This window comes from Cetorhinus maximus, chromosome 9 (assembly GCF_964194155.1).
Source record: "Cetorhinus maximus chromosome 9, sCetMax3.hap1.1, whole genome shotgun sequence".
In the NCBI taxonomy this organism is placed as follows: Eukaryota; Metazoa; Chordata; class Chondrichthyes; order Lamniformes; family Cetorhinidae; genus Cetorhinus; species Cetorhinus maximus.
In genome coordinates this window covers 42,649,638-42,669,468 of record NC_135887.1, presented here as the reverse complement: position 1 = coordinate 42,669,468, position 19,831 = coordinate 42,649,638, and the positions used below count along the sequence as shown (strand labels likewise).

At 42.0% G+C, this 19,831-nt stretch overlaps 1 protein-coding gene and 1 pseudogene across 4 annotated transcripts in view; both read left to right on the top strand.

Moving 5' to 3' along the window:
• auts2a (activator of transcription and developmental regulator AUTS2 a) overlaps positions 1–19,831 on the top strand; it is a 1,158,583-nt gene that overhangs the window by 325,328 nt on the left and 813,424 nt on the right. The window lies entirely within an intron of this gene.
• LOC144684603 (cytochrome c oxidase subunit 6C pseudogene) lies at positions 3,608–3,944 on the top strand (annotated as a pseudogene).

The following is a 19,831-nucleotide window of genomic DNA, read 5'->3' as shown; positions in this document are numbered from 1 at the left end:
AAAATGACCGCCCGCAGCTTAGCTTTTCGGTTGGCAGGATGTGGGGGAGTGAGCTGAAATAGAAGTCTGGGCAGGTGAACCCAGAACGAGTGCAGAGGTAGGCTGGGCACAAGTCCTGCCTCTGTGATCTGACACTGTGTTTAAATGAGTAAAAAATAATAATAAAACAAAAAACATCCCTCCAGCTATCACTCCCCCACTGCCCTCACACATGCCCAAACTATGCCAAGCTATGCTCCCCACAGAGCCCCATGGCACCTCACACCTTTATGCCAAATTAATGCCCCTCTACCCACCCTATACTAACAGTGCCCCTTTACCCACCCCATTGCCAATTCATGCCAACCATGTCCCCCATCCATCACCCTTTGCTCTTATCCCAACTATGCCAACTCACCTAGTATATTTGGGCAGTTTGACAGCTTTGACACTTCCTGAATAGCTTTGACAGCTTGGTCACTTCCTGGACAGGTTTGACAGCTTTGATAGCTGGACTTCCTTTTAACAGTTCCTTGACAGCTGGACAGTTCCAATGAGATTGTGTGCAAAAGGTTCATGGTCATGTTCACTTTTAAGAACCCCAAAGGGTGCCTTACCTCTCTCAAAGGTGTCCTTGGATCCTATCCAAAGGGGTACCATGGCTATCCAAACAAATCCACCAAGTTAAGACCTTCTCTCACCTGTTCTAATCTGAGCACTCTGACCTCCACCTTCCGGCTTTCCAAAGTTCCACTTCAATCGAGGCAGCTGGTGATTTAAATAGCCAGCTACCTCCTCAAATCGCACATGCACAAACACCAGCCCGACTCCACTCCTGTCTCTGTGAAGATGGGAAATGTTGGTTTTGGGGGCGGTACTTAGAAATTTCGGCCATTTCCGGGATTTTCACCATAATGGAGAGCCTCTCTGTCGTGGCGAAAATCCAGGCCATTGATTTCATTGCAGTTTTTGTTAGACGTTTTAATCATTCAAGGGATATGAGTGTAGCTGGCAATGTGGTATTTGTTCCTCATCCCCAATTGCCCTTGAGGAGATGGCAACGAATCCTCTTCTGAAATACTGCAGTCCATGTGATGTAGGTACACCCACAGTGATCCTCGTTTTTTTTTTACTTTTCTGTAGGGGTTTGATACAACTGAGTGGTTCACTAGGCTATTTCAGAATTAAGAGTCGACCGCATTGCTGTGGGTCAGCCATGTAGGTCAAACCGGGTAAGGATGGCAGGTTTTCTTACCCAAAACACGTGAGTCAACCAGAAGGGTTTTTACGACAATCCGGTAGTTTCATGTTGCCATTACTGAGACGAGCTTGTTATTCCACATTGATTAATTAATTGAATTTAACTTCCATCAGCTGCTGTGGTGGGATTTGAACTGATCTCTTTGCAGCATCAGTGCAGAAACATTATCACTATTCCAAAACAAAAACAGAATTACCTGGAAAAACTCAGCAGGTCTGGCAGCATCGGCGGAGAAGAAATCAGTTAACGTTTCGAGCCTTCATGGCCCTTCGGCAGAACTGGAGCATAGTTAGAAGAAGGGAGAAATATAAATTGGTTTAAGGTGGGGGGGGCGGGGTGGGGGGGGGGGGGGAGCGGAGGGGAGAGACATATTGAGGGTGTGGTGTGGTGATTTTGGAGATGAGCAGATAATCAAAAGATGTCACAGACAAAAGGGTCAAAGAGGTGTTGAAGGGTTAGGGTAAGCATCTTCCCTTCACCCCCCCTGACGGCATTCCGTAGGGATCGTTCCCTCCGGGACACCCTGGTCCACTCCTCCATCACCCCCTACTCCTCAACCCCCGCTTATGGCACCTCCCCATGCCTACGCAGAAGATGCAACACCTGCCCCTTCACTTCCTCTCTCCTCACCGTCCAAGGGCCCAAACACTCCTTTCAAGTGAAGCAGCATTTCACTTGCATTTCCCCTAACTTAGTCTACTGTATTCGTTGCTCCCAATGCAGTCTCCTCTACATTGGAGAGACGAAACGCAAACTGGGCGACCGTTTTGCGGAACACCTGCAGTCTGTCCGCAAGAAAGACCCAAACCTCCCTGTCGCTTGCCATTTTAACACTCCACCCTGTTCTCTTGCCAACATGTCTGTCCTTGGCTTGCTGCATTGTTCCAGTGAAGCCCAACGCAAACTGGAGGAACAGCACCTCATCTTCCAACTAGGCACTTTACAGCCCTCCGGGCTGAATATTGAATTCAACAACTTTAGATCTTAAACTCCCCCTCCCCCCCATCCCCACCCCGTTTCTTTCCCCCCCCCCCGCTTTTTTTTCAATAATTTATATAGATTCTTCTTTCCCCACCTATTTCCATTATTTTTAAATCTAAAACTAAAACCTTTAGTCTTTCCACCCCACCCCCACTAGAGCTGTACTTTGAATATCCTGTCTTCCATTCTTAATTAGCACTTTTCTCAGACAAATACCACCACCTTCAACACCTCTTTGACCCTTTTGTCTGTGACATCTTTTGATCTACTGCTCATCTCCACAATCACCACACCACACCCTCAATGTGTCTCTCCCCACCGCCCCCCCCACCCACCTTAAACCAATTTATATTTCTCCCTTCTTCTAACTATGCTCCAGTTCTGCCGAAGGGCCATGAAGGCTCGAAACGTTAACTGATTTCTTCTCCGCCGATGCTGCCAGACCTGCTGAGTTTTTCCAGGTAATTCTGTTTTTGTTTTGGATTTCCAGCATCCGCAGTAGCTTTTAGCTTTTTGTTTTTATCACTATTCCACTGTTCAGTTATGCCCCCATCCCCACTCACACGTATGCTGGCTCCAAGTACCGTAACAGCCAAGAGATCATCCTTCCTCTGTGAACTTGGATAATGAGAGTGTCTGTTTTATGCATATTTGACCATTAGGGGCAGGCCGGGAGAGGCGTCACAGCTGAGTCTCATTGAACGTCCACAAGGGCCCACCTTCCAACAGAGGTCACTCGAGCAATTGGATGCGAGAACTGTAGTTGATTCCTTCACTTCCTCCCCTGCCCAGAGTTGCTGAGGTTGGCTCGTTTTAGTACCCTGTTGTTTGGCTCAGATAGGCTGAGATTAGCAGAGCTGAAATGGGCCCATAATTGGGAAGTGAAAGATTCGATCAGGATAGCTCAGTTAGACAGATCAGCAAATTTAGCAGTTCATTCACCGGGGCTGCTTGTAAGGCTCATTAATTGCACTTTGGATAAGGATTAGCATGCAAATCCTTTGGTATTCTTTTTCTTTATTTTAATGACTATGAGATTATGTACACATGGGGACTGATATGCAAGCCACTGGTTGACTTTTGATGAGATTCCTCTTCACTAATTGACCATGGCTAATTTACTACTCTTGGAATTCATTTTTTTTGTCATTTGGGTCAAATAAGTCTGGGCTACACAAACTGCTGGTAATATAAGATAAATCTCTGTGGTACAGGGATTCATGTTCCCTCATATACCACACACGACTGCCAGGCCATGCTGGTTTTATTTAATGGGAAGTAGACTTGAAGTATAGAAATTACAGAGTCCATTGAAGGCTTTGTCTTGTTTCTGTTCGATAAGGCCTGGTTTCTCTGGCAGGCAAAGGCTCTGTGGATAGAGAATAAACCATATCTTCAGCTGTGATTGCCAAGCCTGTGATGAGAGGCCTGTTGGCCAAACGTCTACTGTTTCACCTGGCTGCGGCTTTTACTTCAGCTTTTGCCATAGCTAGTACCTTCAAGTTCATAGTAGGTGACTCCAGGAAGAGAGCATATGCTGACTTATATAAGAAATATGATGCCATGAAGGCATTTGAAGCCATGAGGGATGCTGGTGTGTTTGAAAGTGTGAAACCAAAGAAGTAAATTCTTGCAAAGGAAACTTGGAACAAGTGACAGGATTGCTCCTCCAATACACACTGGGAAATGGAGACAAAAGGATATATTTTGTGCATTCTGCATCTGATGTCATTTAATTTTCTGACCGTTTAAAAAAAACACTCTGGGGACTAAATATGGAATGAGCAACTTCGACAATGACTTGATTTCCTGGTGAAGTTGTCCACACACTGGGCATCTGCTGTCCTCATCAAACAGCTGCATCTTGACACTAGTCCAGACAAGATGTCCAGACAATCCTCAGTGGCCGCAATGCTTGAAACGGGTTGTTAGCTTGCAGGGAAATATTCTGCAGGCTAAGACCATTATGTTCCCAGATAAAGAAATAACTTGCATTTATATGCCACCTTTTATGTCTGCGGGAGCTCCGAGCTTGCTTTATAACTAACTTGAGTATTTTTGAAATATAGTAACGTGGGAAATGTGGCAGGCAACCTATGCACACTGAGGCCCCATAAACAGTAATGGGTTGATGAATAGATAATCTGTTTTTGTGAAGCTGATTGAGGGGTAAATGTTAGAATAATGTCATTATTATTATAACCACCAAAGGACAGCTAAACTAGCAGTTGGGTGGGAGAACATTCAGAGAGAGTTTTCAATTTGTCTGATGATTGCTATTAGTGGGGTTAAATTATGAGGTGGCAATGTGAGGCTGACATTTTCATCATGTCTGAGGTAATTGTTTACTTTATGGCATTGGTCCAGACTGTCTTATTGGTGGAGAAGATTTTGTCTCATTTGGAAGGCAATGGTGGCGAATATTTTAAATGAAAATGAGAGATCTTTGAGCAAAAGCATCTTGCATTGGTATTTCTCCTTTAGCATAGAAAAACTGTTTGAGGCACTTTACAGGGAGAGAAGAAAAATCCATACATGGTTTAACAAAGTGGATGCTGAGGTCTAGTGGGAGAGTCATGAGAGGAGATTAAAGGTTAATGTAAAGATGGATAAGTTTTCAAAAGGTTTTTAAAGATAGAAAGAGGTACAGAGGTGGAAACCTTTGATGCAGAAGTTTCAGTAATTGAAAGTGGTTGAAGGTTCTCCCAACAATGGTGGAGCAATGGTAAAGAATGGATGCACGATGTTGAAGGTCTGGAGAACACGGAAGAAGATACAAGGCTTGTGAGCGTGGCAGTCATGGAGCAATAAGGATGAGAATTTTAAATTCTATTCATTGGGGCACAACTTGCCAACATAGCTCAGCAAGGACAGGATGATGGATGACTGGGACTGAGTGCAGGACAGAATTCAGTTAGTTGATTTGAACAAGTTGAAGCCTATGCAGAGTGCAAGATGGGAGGCCAGCAAAGAATACAAACTCCACAATCTCTGGTGCACAGTTAAGTATTGATTTCCCAGGTAATGAAATAGCATGCCCATTGAGGAAAACTCCATATAGAAGTTTGTATTTTTCCCTCCTTCTAAAGGAGTAGGTGAGTGTGAAAAACTCATTGTCACTGGTGATTAAAATGATATTGAATGACATGCCACAGCTAAGAACTGTTTGTGCTGACTCCTGGGGAAAGCCCATTTCAATAGTTTGACAATTTTCTTTGCAATATTAAACAGAAGCCATGCCTCACAGGCTGGTTAATGACAACTTACCCATTTAAACTGAGATGGTTTCCTGAATATACAGCAGCCAAGGTGGAACTGCATAGTGCAGCCCTTCGACAAACTTCAACATATTTCATTTGATTTGCTGTGCCTCTGCTTTTTCAGCATTAAAATTACAATGTACTTGATTTTGCAAATGGAAATATAATCTACATGTAATCCTCGTGGATGTTTTTGACAAAGTCTCTCCAATAGTGGGCAGTGTTGTCACTTAGATTTCAATGTGAGATTTTCGGACTTTGTCCACTTAAAGTGTGAAAAAGCCTCTAGTTCTTTCCAAACTTGGAGTTGTGTTTGGAGAGAAGTCTTATGGCTGAATAAAATCAGGCAGATGTATGCACAGTTATTGGACTGTTGTTGGTAGTGACGGTAATCAATGATGCAATTTGAAGTTATGAGATTGTCAACTTAAGTAGTGTTTTAAACAAAATTACACTATACAGGCATATGTGATATTATCTGTGCCATATTTCTACCTAGAGACCATGCCTGGTAAAGCAGGCATATTGGTGACTAAACTAAATCTTGTCTTGAAAACCACAGTACCGAGAATTAGAAGCTAAAGAGAACATTCACAATGTTGCTGCAATAAGCAGCTGTGAAATAAAATCTTCTCTGGGAAAATTGGAAAGAAAATATGTCTTCTTGACAGTTGGGGCATAATCTGTGTGAAGAACAAAACAGCCTGCTCTGAAAATGGTATTGCCAAAAGCTAAAAAACTGTAGCAACTCTGGAAGACTTCAGTTATCGTATGGATGCTTGTCTCAGACTGCAACATGTTTAGTGCGATGCATGGATGGTAGACTTAAATTAGATAGAAACAGGAGTACGCCATTCGGCCCTTCAAACCTGTTCCGCCATTTAATTAGATCATGGCTGATCTGCACCTCAATTCCATCGACGCATAGGTTACATAACCTTTAAAATCCTTACCTAACAAAAGTCTATCAATCTCCATCTTGAAATTTTCAATTGACTTAGCCTCAAACAAGTTGCTTTTCTCAGGTGGGGGTGTTATTCCAGATTTTCACTTCCCTTTGTGTGAAGAAGTGCTTTCTGACATCACTTCTGAGCAGCCTAGCACTGTCGTAAGTTGATGCATCCTTGTTCTGAACTCCCCATCAGAGGAAATAGTTTCTCACTTTCTATCTTATTAAATCCTTGAATGTTCTTAAATACCTCCATTAGATCGCACTTAATCTTCTATATTCAAGATACTAGAAGGGAATAGTTATACTGTCAATTGCATCCCCCATTAGACATATCTGTGTGACAAAGGAGCTTTGTGATTGTAACTATGCACAGAATGTTCTCTCCAGATATCTGACTTTCCAAGTTATGAGGAGAAGGAGGCATAGGCCCTCTCACAGCTTCAAAGAGGGTTAAAAATATCATTTAGAAAATTTGCGGCAGGGCCTATATGTAGCGTCTCTCTGCATACACTCCTGTGCTTTCACTAAAATTTGCAAACAGAATGGTGGTGCATGCTCTCAGGTGTCTATAGTTTATGTTTTAAAACTGGTGGACTGGATTAGCTCCAGAAGAGGCATCATAAAGTTGTGGCCCAGTGATAAACTAAATGAAGATACTATGTTGAGGTCTGTAATTCCCATCAGTGGTATCAGCCATTTGCGGTACTTCTATCCATAACTGGGCTGGGTTAGTCTGAAGGGAGGCAGCACTCATACTATAGACTAATGATTCAAAAGAGAGTTGAATCAGTGCTGAACCTGACTACCATCCTCTGAGTCTTTATTCCAGCAGCAAGCATTTCAAACTCTTTGACCAGCCTTGTATTTGCCCAAAGATTCCCTGATGCTCAAGGTGGCTGCTCCAGGTACAGCCCAAGTTTAGAACAACAAGGCCTCTGACTTTTCTGTTGGTTGTGTTTGCTTCCACAGTTGAAGTAGATACAATGGGATTAATTTTCCACTTTGGTAGGGGGTTGAAAAGAGATGGTAACAAATTGGCCGCCCGGGATGCATCCAGCTTGACCTTCCTTTCCCATGTCTTCACGGGCATTATAGGTGGCCAATTCACTGCTGCACATTTTCTGCCCCCGGCCCTGCCACCGACATTGAAATGAACCTCAACACAATTTCACACACACGCTTGCTGAAATTCCTGTGACGAGATTACGCCTTTCTTTGCTAGCTCCTTCATGTTCGTATATTCCCTGGCTTGTGGACTGACTGAAATCAGTTAGGGAGGTGTACAGTGTGATCAGCATCAGAGATGATTGACTACCAATAACAGCTCCCACTTAACAGGACCTGAAATGCCAATATTATTTCATGGGAAGGCAATGCACAGGGGCACAGAAAATGACAAATTACCAGTGGTTATTATGTATGGCTGACAGGTTGGAATAAACACAAAGTAGAAAATATTTAAATTCCTTTCAACAAATTTGCATTTTAAAATTTGAAAAGTAAAGTAGATTTGATCTCCACTGCACCGGAGGTTGTTGTTTTGACTTGCGTTTTAATAGTGAAATCTAATTTCTGCAAAATCTCTCGACATCAGAAGCTAACTGACAAGTTAAAGCAGAATATGGAAGATCAGTTATTGCAAAGACTCAGTTCATCCTGAAATTAAACTGGTTAATTAACTGATGGATTAACAATGTCTTAACCCAAACGAGGTTCAAGTTGTGAACCAGATTATATGAACCAGAGAAATAGTGATTAAATTGACCCATTTGCTGTAGTTAACTGGAACAAATGCGTCTATAAATTATGCCATCCCAGGTGCTTCGCACTTTACAACTGATGGCTAAATGTGGCCCATGGCTTGTTGGGCCATTTTCCACAGGTAAAGTTTGGAAATGAGCTACATGGAAGTGTGTTCACACAGATTTCAGATTCTCCTACAGCCATATGCTTCAACGATGAGCCAGAAAATTTTATAAGTCAATGAATCAGACATTGTAGATGTGTTTCTACAACAGTCTGGGGCAGTAACTAATTTGTTATCACATCTTGGGTTTCCTTTAAAGAATCCAGTCTTTTAGACAGGTGGTAGACAGTTTTATTGACAGTCATACTGGCAAATCACAGAATGGGGAAGAAATCAGAGGGATAGGCCATTCAGCTTCTCTGGTTGGAAGTAACAAAAAGGAGTGAAAAACCCATGATCAAAGTCAACCTGTCAGAACGGCTTGCTGACAGAGAGGTATAAAGCCGAGACAATTTATTGTAAGACAAGTAACTACGAACTTCCTGTAAGCCTTGGTTTGTTCCAAGCTAGACTAGCCAAAACAGGTTTTAGTCATAACTAAGGCAAGATAGTGTGGTTTATTATTTTTCTTATTCATAGGGAGGGGATTGAGATTAAGTGAGCTTTGATTGCCGGCCATTGCAAAGGTGCAATGGGGAAATAAGACCGCAAGATGAAGGAGCAGAAGTAGGCCATTTGGCCCATCGAGTCTGCTCCGCCATTCAATAAGATCATGGCTGATCTGATAATCCTCAAATCCACTTTCCTGCCTTTTCCCCATAACCCTTGATACCCTTACTGATTAAAAATCTGTCTATCTCAGCCTTGAATACCATGAATGACTCAGCCTCTACAGCCCTCTGCGGTAAAGAATTCCACAGATTAACTACCCTCTGAGAGAAGAAATTCCTCCTTATCTCTGTCTTAAATGGGCAGCCCCTACTCTGAAATAGTGCCTAGACTCTCCAACAAGGGGAAACAACCTCTCAACATCTACCCTGTCAAGCCCCCTAAGGCTCTTATATGTTTCAATAAGATCACCTCTCATTCTTCTAAACTCCAATGAGTACAGGCCCAACCTACTCAGCCTCTCCTCATAAGAGAATCCCTCCATACCCGGGATCAACCTAGTGTATCTTCTCTGGACTGCCTCCAATGCCAGTATATCTTTCCTTAGACAAGGGGACCATAACTGTTCACAGTGTTTAGGTGAGGTCTAACTAGTGCTTTGTATAGTTTTAGCAAAACTTCCCTGTTTTTATACTCCATTCCCTTTAAACTAAAGGCCAACATTCTATTTGCCTTCCCTATTACCTGCTGAACTTGTATGCTAGTTTTTTGAGATTCATGCACGAGGACTCCCAGATCCCTCTGTGCTACAGCCCTCTGCAGTCTTTCTCTATTTAAATAATATTCAACTCCTCTATTCTTCCTGCCAAAGTGCATAACCTCACATTATGGGCAGAATTTTAACTCGGCGGTCGGGCGCACGCCCAACTTGACTGAGCGTGAAATGATGCAGGTTGATGTCGGCCAAGCGTGCCAATGTCAGTTGTGTGATAGTTGTGTCGGCAGGCATGCACCGGAGCCAGCAGCGCGCCTGCCGACAATTAAAAGGTCTATTAGGGCCATTAAGTTAGCAATTGTCCTTAATTTTTCACCGCCCGTTCAACCTAGCAGTTGACGGGCAGGCGAAAAGGCCAAGCGGCCTTTGCAGTTTTTTTTTGCAAACCTCATCCACGGGCAGGATGAGGTTTCCAAAAGCAAATACAAATTAAATAAAAACTTTAATTTTTAATTAAAAACATGTCCCTGCTCATGTGACAGAGTCATATGAGCGGACATGTTTTATTAAATTTTTCTGTTGTTCAATAGGCAGCTCCGTGCCTCAGGGAGATTATTCAGCGCTCTTTCGTGCGCATGAGCGAAGTTCACACTAGGCCTGCTCGTTGTCCTCCCCTCACCCACACAGAGCCGCTCGCGTATCACACTAGGCGGGCCTTAATTGGCCGGCCAGCGTGAAATCACGGTGCGCTGCCAATCACGAGCAGCGGGCAGCTTTGCAACCGTTCCCGCCTGCCCCCGCTGATCCCACACACCAAGGGCAAAATTCTTCCCTATATTCAATCTGCCAAGTTTTTGTCCACTCACTTAACCTGTCTACATCCCTCTGTAGACTTTGAGTCATCCTCATCACTTGCCTTACTATCTATTTTTGTGTCATCTGCAAACTTGGTGATAGTACATTCACTTCCCTCATTCAAGCCGTTAATATAAATTGTAAATAATTGTGGCCCCAGCACTGATCCCTGTGACACTCCACTAGTTACAGGTTGCAATCCTGAAAATGCCCCCCTTATTCCAACTCTCTGTCTTCTATTAGTTAGCTAATCCTCTATCCATGTTAATATACTACCCCAACACCATGGGCTTTTATCTTATTAAGTAGCCTTATGTGCGGTACCTTAATGAACGCCTTTTGGAAATCCAAATATATTATATCTACTGGTTCCCCTTTATCTAGCCTGCTTGTTACCTCCTCAAAGAATTCTAATAGATTAGTCAGGCATGATTTCCCCTTCACAAAGCCATGCTGACTCTGCTTGATTATATTATGTATTTCTAAATGCTCTGCTATTACACCCTTTATCATAGACTCCAACATTTTCCCAATGACAGGTGTTAAGCTAACTGGCCTATAGTTATGTGTTTTTTGTCTCCCTTTTTGAATAAGGATGTTATATTGGCAGTTTTCCAATCCTCTGGGGATTTTCCAGAATCTAAAAATTCTTGGAAGATTACGACCAGTGCATCCACTATCTCTGTAGCTACTTCTTTTAATATCCTAGGATGCAACCTATCAGGTCCAGGGAACTTATTGGCCGTTAGTCCCATTAGTTTCACTAGTACTTTTTCTCTAGTGATAGTTATTGTATTTATTTCCTCCCCCGCCCCCGCTTTTGCCCCTTGATTATTTAGTATTTTTAGAATGCTATTAGTGTCTTCTACCGTGAAGACTGATGCATAGCATTTATTCAACTCCTCTGCCATTTCCTGGTTCCCCGTTATTATTTTCTCAGCCTCATTTTCTAAGTGGCCTATGTTCACTTTGGCCTCTCTCTTCCTTTTTATATATTTAAAGACGGTCTTACTGTCCGTTTTTATACTACGTGCTAGTTTACTCTCAAAGCTTATTTCCTCCCTCTTGATTATTTTTTTGGTCATCTTTTGTTGGTTTTTAAAACTTTCCCAATCCTCTGGCCTACCACTAATCTCTGCCACATTGTATGTTTTTTCTTTCAATTTGATACTATCCTTAACTTCCTTGGTTAACCATTGTTGGTTTATCCCCTTCCTAGAATCCTTCTTCCTCACTGGGACATATCTTTGTTGTGAGTCATGAACTATTTTCTTAAACGTCTGCCATTGTTCATCAACCATCTTTTCTGCTAAACTCTTTTCTCAGTCCACTCCAGCCAACTCTGCCCTCATTCCTTTGTAATTACCCTTATTTAAGTTTAGCACAGTTGTTTCTGGTCCAAGTTTCTCACTCTCAAACTGAATGCTAAATTCTACCATGTTATGGTCACTGTTTCCTCAGGGATCTTTCACTCTGAGATCATTTATTAATCCTACCTCATTACACATTACCAGATCCAAAATAGCCTGTACAATCTCTCAGTACTGCCTCGTCTCTTATGCTTCCTTCTTGCACAAGACACTGCAGTAAATCAATTAGGATTGAAGATGAGGAAAAATGTTGAGATTGGCTAAATTAGCAGGGTGATTAGGGATTAGGGATAAGTTTCTGAAGTCTCATCTATCAAATAAACATGTTAGGATCAACAAAGTATATAATAGTTTGTACAACCAGCTAAGTATCACTAAAATTATTTTGTCACATTTTAGGGGATTTTTAAGTGCAGGTTTCAGATTTCATTAAACCGAATCTGTGAAGAAAAAAGGTGTAGTCATGTAGCTTTTGTTTCAGATGTCTCTAAAATAGAATGTGAATCGGAATGTGTACTTACTTGATGTATAAGCAATTTAAGTGGATAATAAAATGATGAGACACCAAGCATGCTCAGGTTACAGATGAGGGACACTAAATATTGGCTGTAATTTCTGTGCTCCTGTGTCATTTTTACCTTCTCCTTGTGTTGCACATTGACTTGTATGAAACACCAAACACACATTTGTAATGCAAAATACACGTCCAGCACCCACTGGATTGGCAATTGATGGTGCTGCCCACTCAACGTAATGCAGTCTGAAACAAGCAGTGTAATTTTTGATTTTGGGTTATTACCTGGACAAATGCACACCCAAGCCATCATCTTGAGCATTTTTTTATTTATGGAATTTATATTTGACACAAGTGTCCAACAGCTTCCTATATCAAACTTTATATAGATCATAACTGAACAACCTTTAAGTATAGAGAACAAAGCCAATCACTTCATGCTGATTCTCCTGACCTTGAAATAAACTGGCCTCTGCAAAGAAGAGGAGCCGAGTTGCTGTCAATTTGGAAGCTTTGAACAATAATGGTTACCAATTGAGCAGAGGACCTATTAAGACCACTTCCCCAGAAGTATTATTCAATTTGCTTGAAAATAAGTAGTTCAGATTAGCAACTAAACACACATTCCAAATTAAGAGTATGTGTGAGTAATGCCAGATTCTCAAGTGCATTGTAGCTTAGATTTTCTAACTGTATTGCTAATGGCAACCTGCACTGCAATCAGCAGATCTCATTTTATGTTTTCAGTGACTTACATAATTATTAAGTTATTGGTTGAGGTAAACGGATTGCATCCAAACATTTATTGGAGAAACGTTCCACCCTTAAACCCTATCAGCCCAAAAGGGTCACTTACCTTTGTTCACATTTCCAGCTAACCTTGTTTGAACTACAGCTTTAAATATATATCAAATAAAATTAAGAGCTGGCAATTTACACAAGCACTTTTGTAAAATCCACAACTGGGAAGCTGCAAGAAGCAGCCTCTACTATACTGTACTAGATGTAGTAGTTTGATTCAACATTAATCTCGAGGATTCTTCATATTTCCCAAACATTAAATAAAACTCAAACACTTAAAATGATATCTGCAGATTGACAGTGGAATGGCTGAATGTGCATTCATGCACATACACTGATTAAAGAAAATACTAGTTCTCCAAATCCCTAACTCATTAGGTAGCTGTACAAATCAGACATATTGTGGTTAATTGAAGCAGAGTATGAATTAACCAAGAGGTCTTGTGGTGCAGTGGGGAGTGTCTCTGCCTCTGAGCCAGAAGCTCCAGGTTTAAGTCCCACCCCAAAGCTTGATGGTCAAGAAAGGCATGTTCTTAATGCGGCCAAACAGGGTGAGTATCAACCTGCAAATCCTTCACCGATGGCAGGTGTTAAGAGCGGGGGAGATTCCTGATCAGCCATGTGAAAGAAAGAACTTTGGAGCCTTGACCTTCACTATCCATAGCTCCAGACTACAACATGCATGTACAAGTTGCCACAGCAACTCTAACTCTGAATGAACTGTAATACACCACTGCCGTTAATTTGCCACATGTGGTGTATTGTAATAATTAAAATGAAAGTCTCGAACTTCATCTGTATGCAGGAAGTAAAAGGAAATCACATTATTTGAGTGTTCTGTGACATCATATAAATTCAGAGCAAATCAATTGCCTCATGCTCCATAGATTTGATACAAATTTAAACACTGTCCTCTGTTAAGCTTTATGCAAGATGTTCTCTTTGTGTTCAGTGTGACTGGACATTTATATAACTGGGATCCCGAGTGCTCCATGAATCTGTACTTGCTTTTCCGACCCAGTATCGAGGTAAATGCAGTGAGGCCCAGGGTCAAACAGGGAAACCTTGCCACACTAATCTGGCTCACTAGAACTGAACCACAAGTCAACACATGATCTCCTTGTCTTGGGTGGGCAGAAGAATATACCCACTGTCAAACAATGGCTCAAGCTATAAAACAATAGACAACTTTCACCTACCGGTATACAGACAGTGCTCAGTAGAAACAATGGACTGACTCTTCCGAGGAGTTGCAATCACGGTTGGATTGCCATTCCTCTCCTACTTCTTTTACATTCAGATAGAGCTCTACGTTCCTGGCTTGGACTTCCGAAATGTAGAGCGTACCTGTTCTGGGAATCTTTCTTTGTAGTGCAGAATCATTGGGGGAAGCCAAGCTTCGCCCCACTTTGCACAGCAGCACCAGCTGCCATATTTTGGTAAGTCTTCATGCACTAACACAGTGAAAAGCTTTAGGACATTTAAATAGCTTTTCAGTGTGTTAGTGAACGAATGAGAGTAAAGGCTTCTGTCTTTTCTTCTTGAGTTAAGGCCTTTCAGCCATAATACACCAAGGGGCTGGAAACTGTTTAGAACCCCCCAGGCTGTATGCCAGACATTGAATGTATATAGTAAATATTACATGTGTCGCAATTGTATTGAGGCACCCCAAAGTGCAACATGCTCTATGAAGAAAAGTTGAATATTATTGCACTTTCTGTAATGACCATTTTAAAATGTTCTGGAGTGTTCTCTTATTTATTTTATGAATAAAGCATATTTTTGGAAAAAAAGTGAATTTTGGCTATAACTCATTTCACATGCTCACTTGCTGTGTATAAAATAAAGTAACTAAACATTTTGTCTCTGGCTTCATCTCACTCAAGTGTTTTTAGCCCGTTTATTGGAAGATTGGAAAAGCTACTTGTATAAGACACCATGGCCGGGATTCGATGGAGCCCACTAGAGGGGGCATGATGGCTAGGGGAGGCAGCTGGGAGAATTGGGCGCAAGTACCACTTCCCATTCCCGGCATCTAGAAAACTGTTCAGATGGGAGTGGTAAGGGCCCAAAACAAGAATCCTGCCTGTTGATGGCAGGATGTCAATTTGGCTCAATAATGAGCTACTTAAATCCAATTATCCTTGAGCCCAATTGAATTTAGTGGTGGATCAGGGATAGAACAGAACTCAAATTGGTCTCTTGCTTCCACAGGTTGCCCAGCAAATCCTGTCGTGTTTACCAACAGCCTACCAGGGGGTCCTTCATTCACGGGCATTCAGTGCCTGATTCAGAAACATGGCCACTGAAAACCAGCCCCCGACCTTGCTTCTGATCCCCCTCGTCAGCGACCCCCGTAGCAGCCCCACTCACCTATCTCCCTGGTGATGGCCTCAGAGCATTAACGGCAGCAGCCACTGCTCCTGGTGCCGCTGCCAGCAATGGAGAGCTGCCAGCATCTGTTGGCTGGAATTTCTGCCCTTCAGGGGACTCAGTCACGTGGGAAGCTTGTCGCTGGCCAATTAAGTGCCTGATTGCAATTAAATTGCTTTGGGCCTCCCGGCCAGGAATGATGGGGGGTCCCTCATCATTCCTGCGGCCAGTCGGGGGAGCCCCCATATCTGGAACTAAATTCCGCCCAATGTCCAGCCAGGTCACAAAGGGGTTACCATTATTACATGGGTGAGTTAAACTAATAAATGTTTAGGTATTAGGCAGTAGAAGTGCACTTGTGAATTTAAGGTAAGAGGACTGATTAGGTGAGTGCCTGTGCCACTGAACTTGGGAAAATTGCTGAGGCAGGCCAAAAATTTGTAACATTAAACAGTGGAAGGTTAGTTCTTAAAACCTCAGTTTTAGCTGGTAATAACTATAGGACAGTGTTTTACATTTATTTAAAAATCAAGGAATTTATTGTATAAGATGTAGGTTAACTACACATGAGCTCACTTTAAGCGAAGAGGTGGAGGTCTAAAAATGAGTTTAAGCAGCTTTAAACATTTAAATGTAATTTGTGGTATCATATTCCTTTGTAGCATTGGTGAAATAAGCTTACTGTTTCTTTATCAATGTGGAAGTGTATCTCTTTATGTCGAAGATCAAATTTATGTCAATCTGGGCATTTTTCTGTGTTTTTGGTGAAAGAGTTTTTTCCAAGCAGACTGAAAAGGATGGAGAAAGCAGCTTTGACTTTCAGCTTTTAACTTAATGCTCTAAAACTATTGCGTGACTCAATATGAATATTTTCATTCATCAGGAAAATGGTTAATGAGCTAACAGTAGTTTATATTCAGACTTTGAGGCAAATTATTTTTGACTTGGATGTTTGTTTGTGGTTGGGAAAAGGAATGCTGCTTCACTGTTGTCAGTATTATTGATGAAGATTAAAATCAGCCTGTGCCGCCTTTAATTTGGGAGGTAATTGAAACCATTGCTGTGGCACCATGCCCAGACTGCATGCTTCCTAGCTTTCCTCGTAACTGTGCAGCACACTGTGCTCTTGGTAAAATAAACAGGGTACAGTTGACTCCAGATGAATACATGTTTGAGCCAAGCATAGAATGCTATTGGAGCAAATTATATCCATTCATCCCCATTCAATCAAGCTCTTGATCCCAGTTGGTATTTTCCACTTGTCTGTTTTCCATGTGTCCGAGATGAACATCTAGTGAATTTTTACTTTTGAATTCAGATTCAGAATGCGTGACATCTCCAAAAATGTCAATTTTGGTACTGTGAAGAGGCCATCTAAACAACATGGGATTTTGAATATCTTGGACAAATACTCCCATCAGCCTTCCACAAACACATCTAGCAGTCCTCCCCATTACGACAAAAACATGACAAAGAGCATACTCACATGCATTGTTCAAATTGCACTTTACTGTCAGTTTTCCTTCCAAACACAAGCCCCTGAGCAAACAGGAAGGTAAGCAAATTGCTCTTCATATTCAAATGCCAAGATGAAGTTGCATAGAGAGAAGAAAAATTTGCACATTTCCAAAATGTTACCTTGACACGATAGCAATGCTCTGAGTTCACGCCTCCAAGATGGCCACAAGGGAGTGTTGAGCTGAAATGCTGGTTTAGATAGTCCATGTTTAGAGCGAGGTGCCATCTTGGTAAAAGAGTTGAAGCTTGCAATAGAAACAACTGCTTGGAAGATCATTTAGGGCTGATTGCTTCTTAAATTGTTTACAAGCACTCATTTACAAGGTTGCATAGTATTTGTGTGGACGGTGCTTGATGGAACAACCTGTCCTAATACAACCAGCTGATTGGGAGTAAAACAAATCATTGATGAGGATTTCGAGTGCTACTTAAAGGTATATCGCCTTTTACTCTGCACTTGCTGCTGTGGGTGTGAGGAGGTCTTTGGGAACACAGTGGAATACTTAGTGGGATACATAAGTAATACTTCAACACTGCATCAACATTTATTCTGGAAGCTCTTTGAGAACATCGCCTAAAACTGTTGTGTAACTCAGTATTTATTGTATACCCTATAGGAGTCTCTGGGAGAAAGCGAATACTTGGTCATCAGCATCTTGCTAGGAGCCCCCCTTAGTCTCCAGGAAGAATGGGAGGAGGAGATGAGGCCAGGCAGAGCAGCAGGAGAGTAGGATAGCGAAGGTGAGGTGCACTCCTCCCCTACTGTGGATACAGGACATATCCCACCTCTGGACTCCTCCAGCAGGGCCTCTAGTGCTGCATTCAAGAACCTGTTTGCCCCTCACTCAGGCCCTGAGCCATCAGGCATTGTGTCACTGTGTGTCAGCTAGCATGCTCCACACCTTCAGTGGAAGTGAAGGAGCCATACACACTGCTGTACAAAAACTGCATCTAATCAGTGCTTGAGAGCTAAACCTGCAGGTGTCTGATTTAGCACCTCCAGACAAATACAGCTTATGATAATCAGCAGTTAAGACCAACATTGTGTGACCAGGTATGCCTTATTAACACAATCCCTGTTTAGCATCTCTTTTCACTCTTTGACCAAAAAAACATTCTCCCTGTGTTTTAGTTTCAACAGTACTTCAAAAGTGCTTAATTGGCTATAAAGTGCTTTGGAACGTCCTCAGAGCACAAATTGTGCTATACATACATTAAGTTTTGTTTTCATAGAAATCGTAGAAAATTTACAACATGGAAGATGGCCATTTGGCCCATCATTCCCTTTGAGTTAGTGCCGCTGTCTACTGCTTCCCTTTATGCTGTAAACTTAAACAGTATTTATTTTATGGCTGAGAGTGGGAGATTCTTCATCATCTTGTGATCAAAGCACAATGGACGCAGCAGACCCTGGAATCTTTTTCAGAAACAGTTAGATGCTATAGTGGAGAGATCTTTCTAGATGGATGAATTAAGAGGGGCCAAATGGCCTTCCTTATCCGAAACTATCTTGGGATCTGCAGGACACAAATGGTATAACTGTTCCAGCAGACTAGGTTCAAGCAGGCGTCGAGAGAGTCTCGAGATTAAAAATAACAGGATTCTACAATTTAACATACTCTAATCACAGTTGGCTCTGTATTAGGTTACAAGACTTCGCAAAGATGAATAATCTAAGATTATCGTTCTGTGTTTTAAAAATGATCCCTGCACACAAATTACTGAGCCAGATGTCTCCTATTGATTTGGCTTGCAGAAATGTACATTGGTTTAGAGGGATGGGGTCATTGTCTTGCACATATATGCACAAATGCCTGAAATGCATGGTCATGTGTGAGATGTATGATTTACGTGGCTGAGCTATGTATGATAAAACCTTAAATAGACATCGGAGAGATTTTCCAGGAAGTGCATATTGCATAATGATTAGCATGCCAGCCACCAATTTTTTTGTTCATTGCAATGGATGGATTGAAAATAACACACAGCGCACGGATTATTTGCTAAATACCAGCTGCACACAGTAGTAAAGGCCTCACAACATTTACTCTGGTTTCTTTATGTTGAAAATGTGAGCAAAGGCAAGCAGTGGTGTTCATATCCATCACAATGCCATGGATAAGATGGTGATAATTTTCACAGCGAAATGGGCTTGTTTAATGGGAATATAATTTTATTTTAGGTTATTGCCAAACCAACAGGTTTACCAAATACCATATTACGAAGGTTTCAACCATTTAACTCCATCCCTAGAATTTGCCGTGTGAGTTAACAGTGAAACTAACAACATTCACCATTATTTGCAGCAAGACATCCCTGTTCCTGTACTCGAATCCTCTGGCTATGAAGGCCAACATGCCGTTTTCCTTCTTTACCGCGTGCTGCACCTGCATGCTTACCTTCAGCGACTGGTGTACGAGGACACCCAGGTCTCGTTGCACATTCCCCTCTCTCAATTTATAGCCATTCAGATAATCTGCCTTCCTGTTTTGCTACCAAAATGGATAACCTCACATTTATCCACATTATACTGCATCTGCCATGCATTTGCCCACTCACTCAGCTTGTCCAAATCACTGAAGCATCTCTGCATCCTCCTCACAGCTCACCCTCCCACCTAGCTTTGTGTCATCTGCAAATTTGGAGATATTACATTTAATTCCCTCATCTAAATCATTAATATATATTGTGAATAACTGGGGTCCCAGCACCGATCCCTGCGGTACCCCACTAGTCACCGCCTGCCATTCGGAAAAAGACCCGTTTATTCCTACTCTTTGTTTCCTGTCTGCCAACCAGTTTTCTGTCATCTCAATGCACTACCCCCAATCCCATGCGCTTTAATTTTACATGCCAATCTCTTATGTGGGATTTTGTCGAAAGCCTTCTGAAAGTC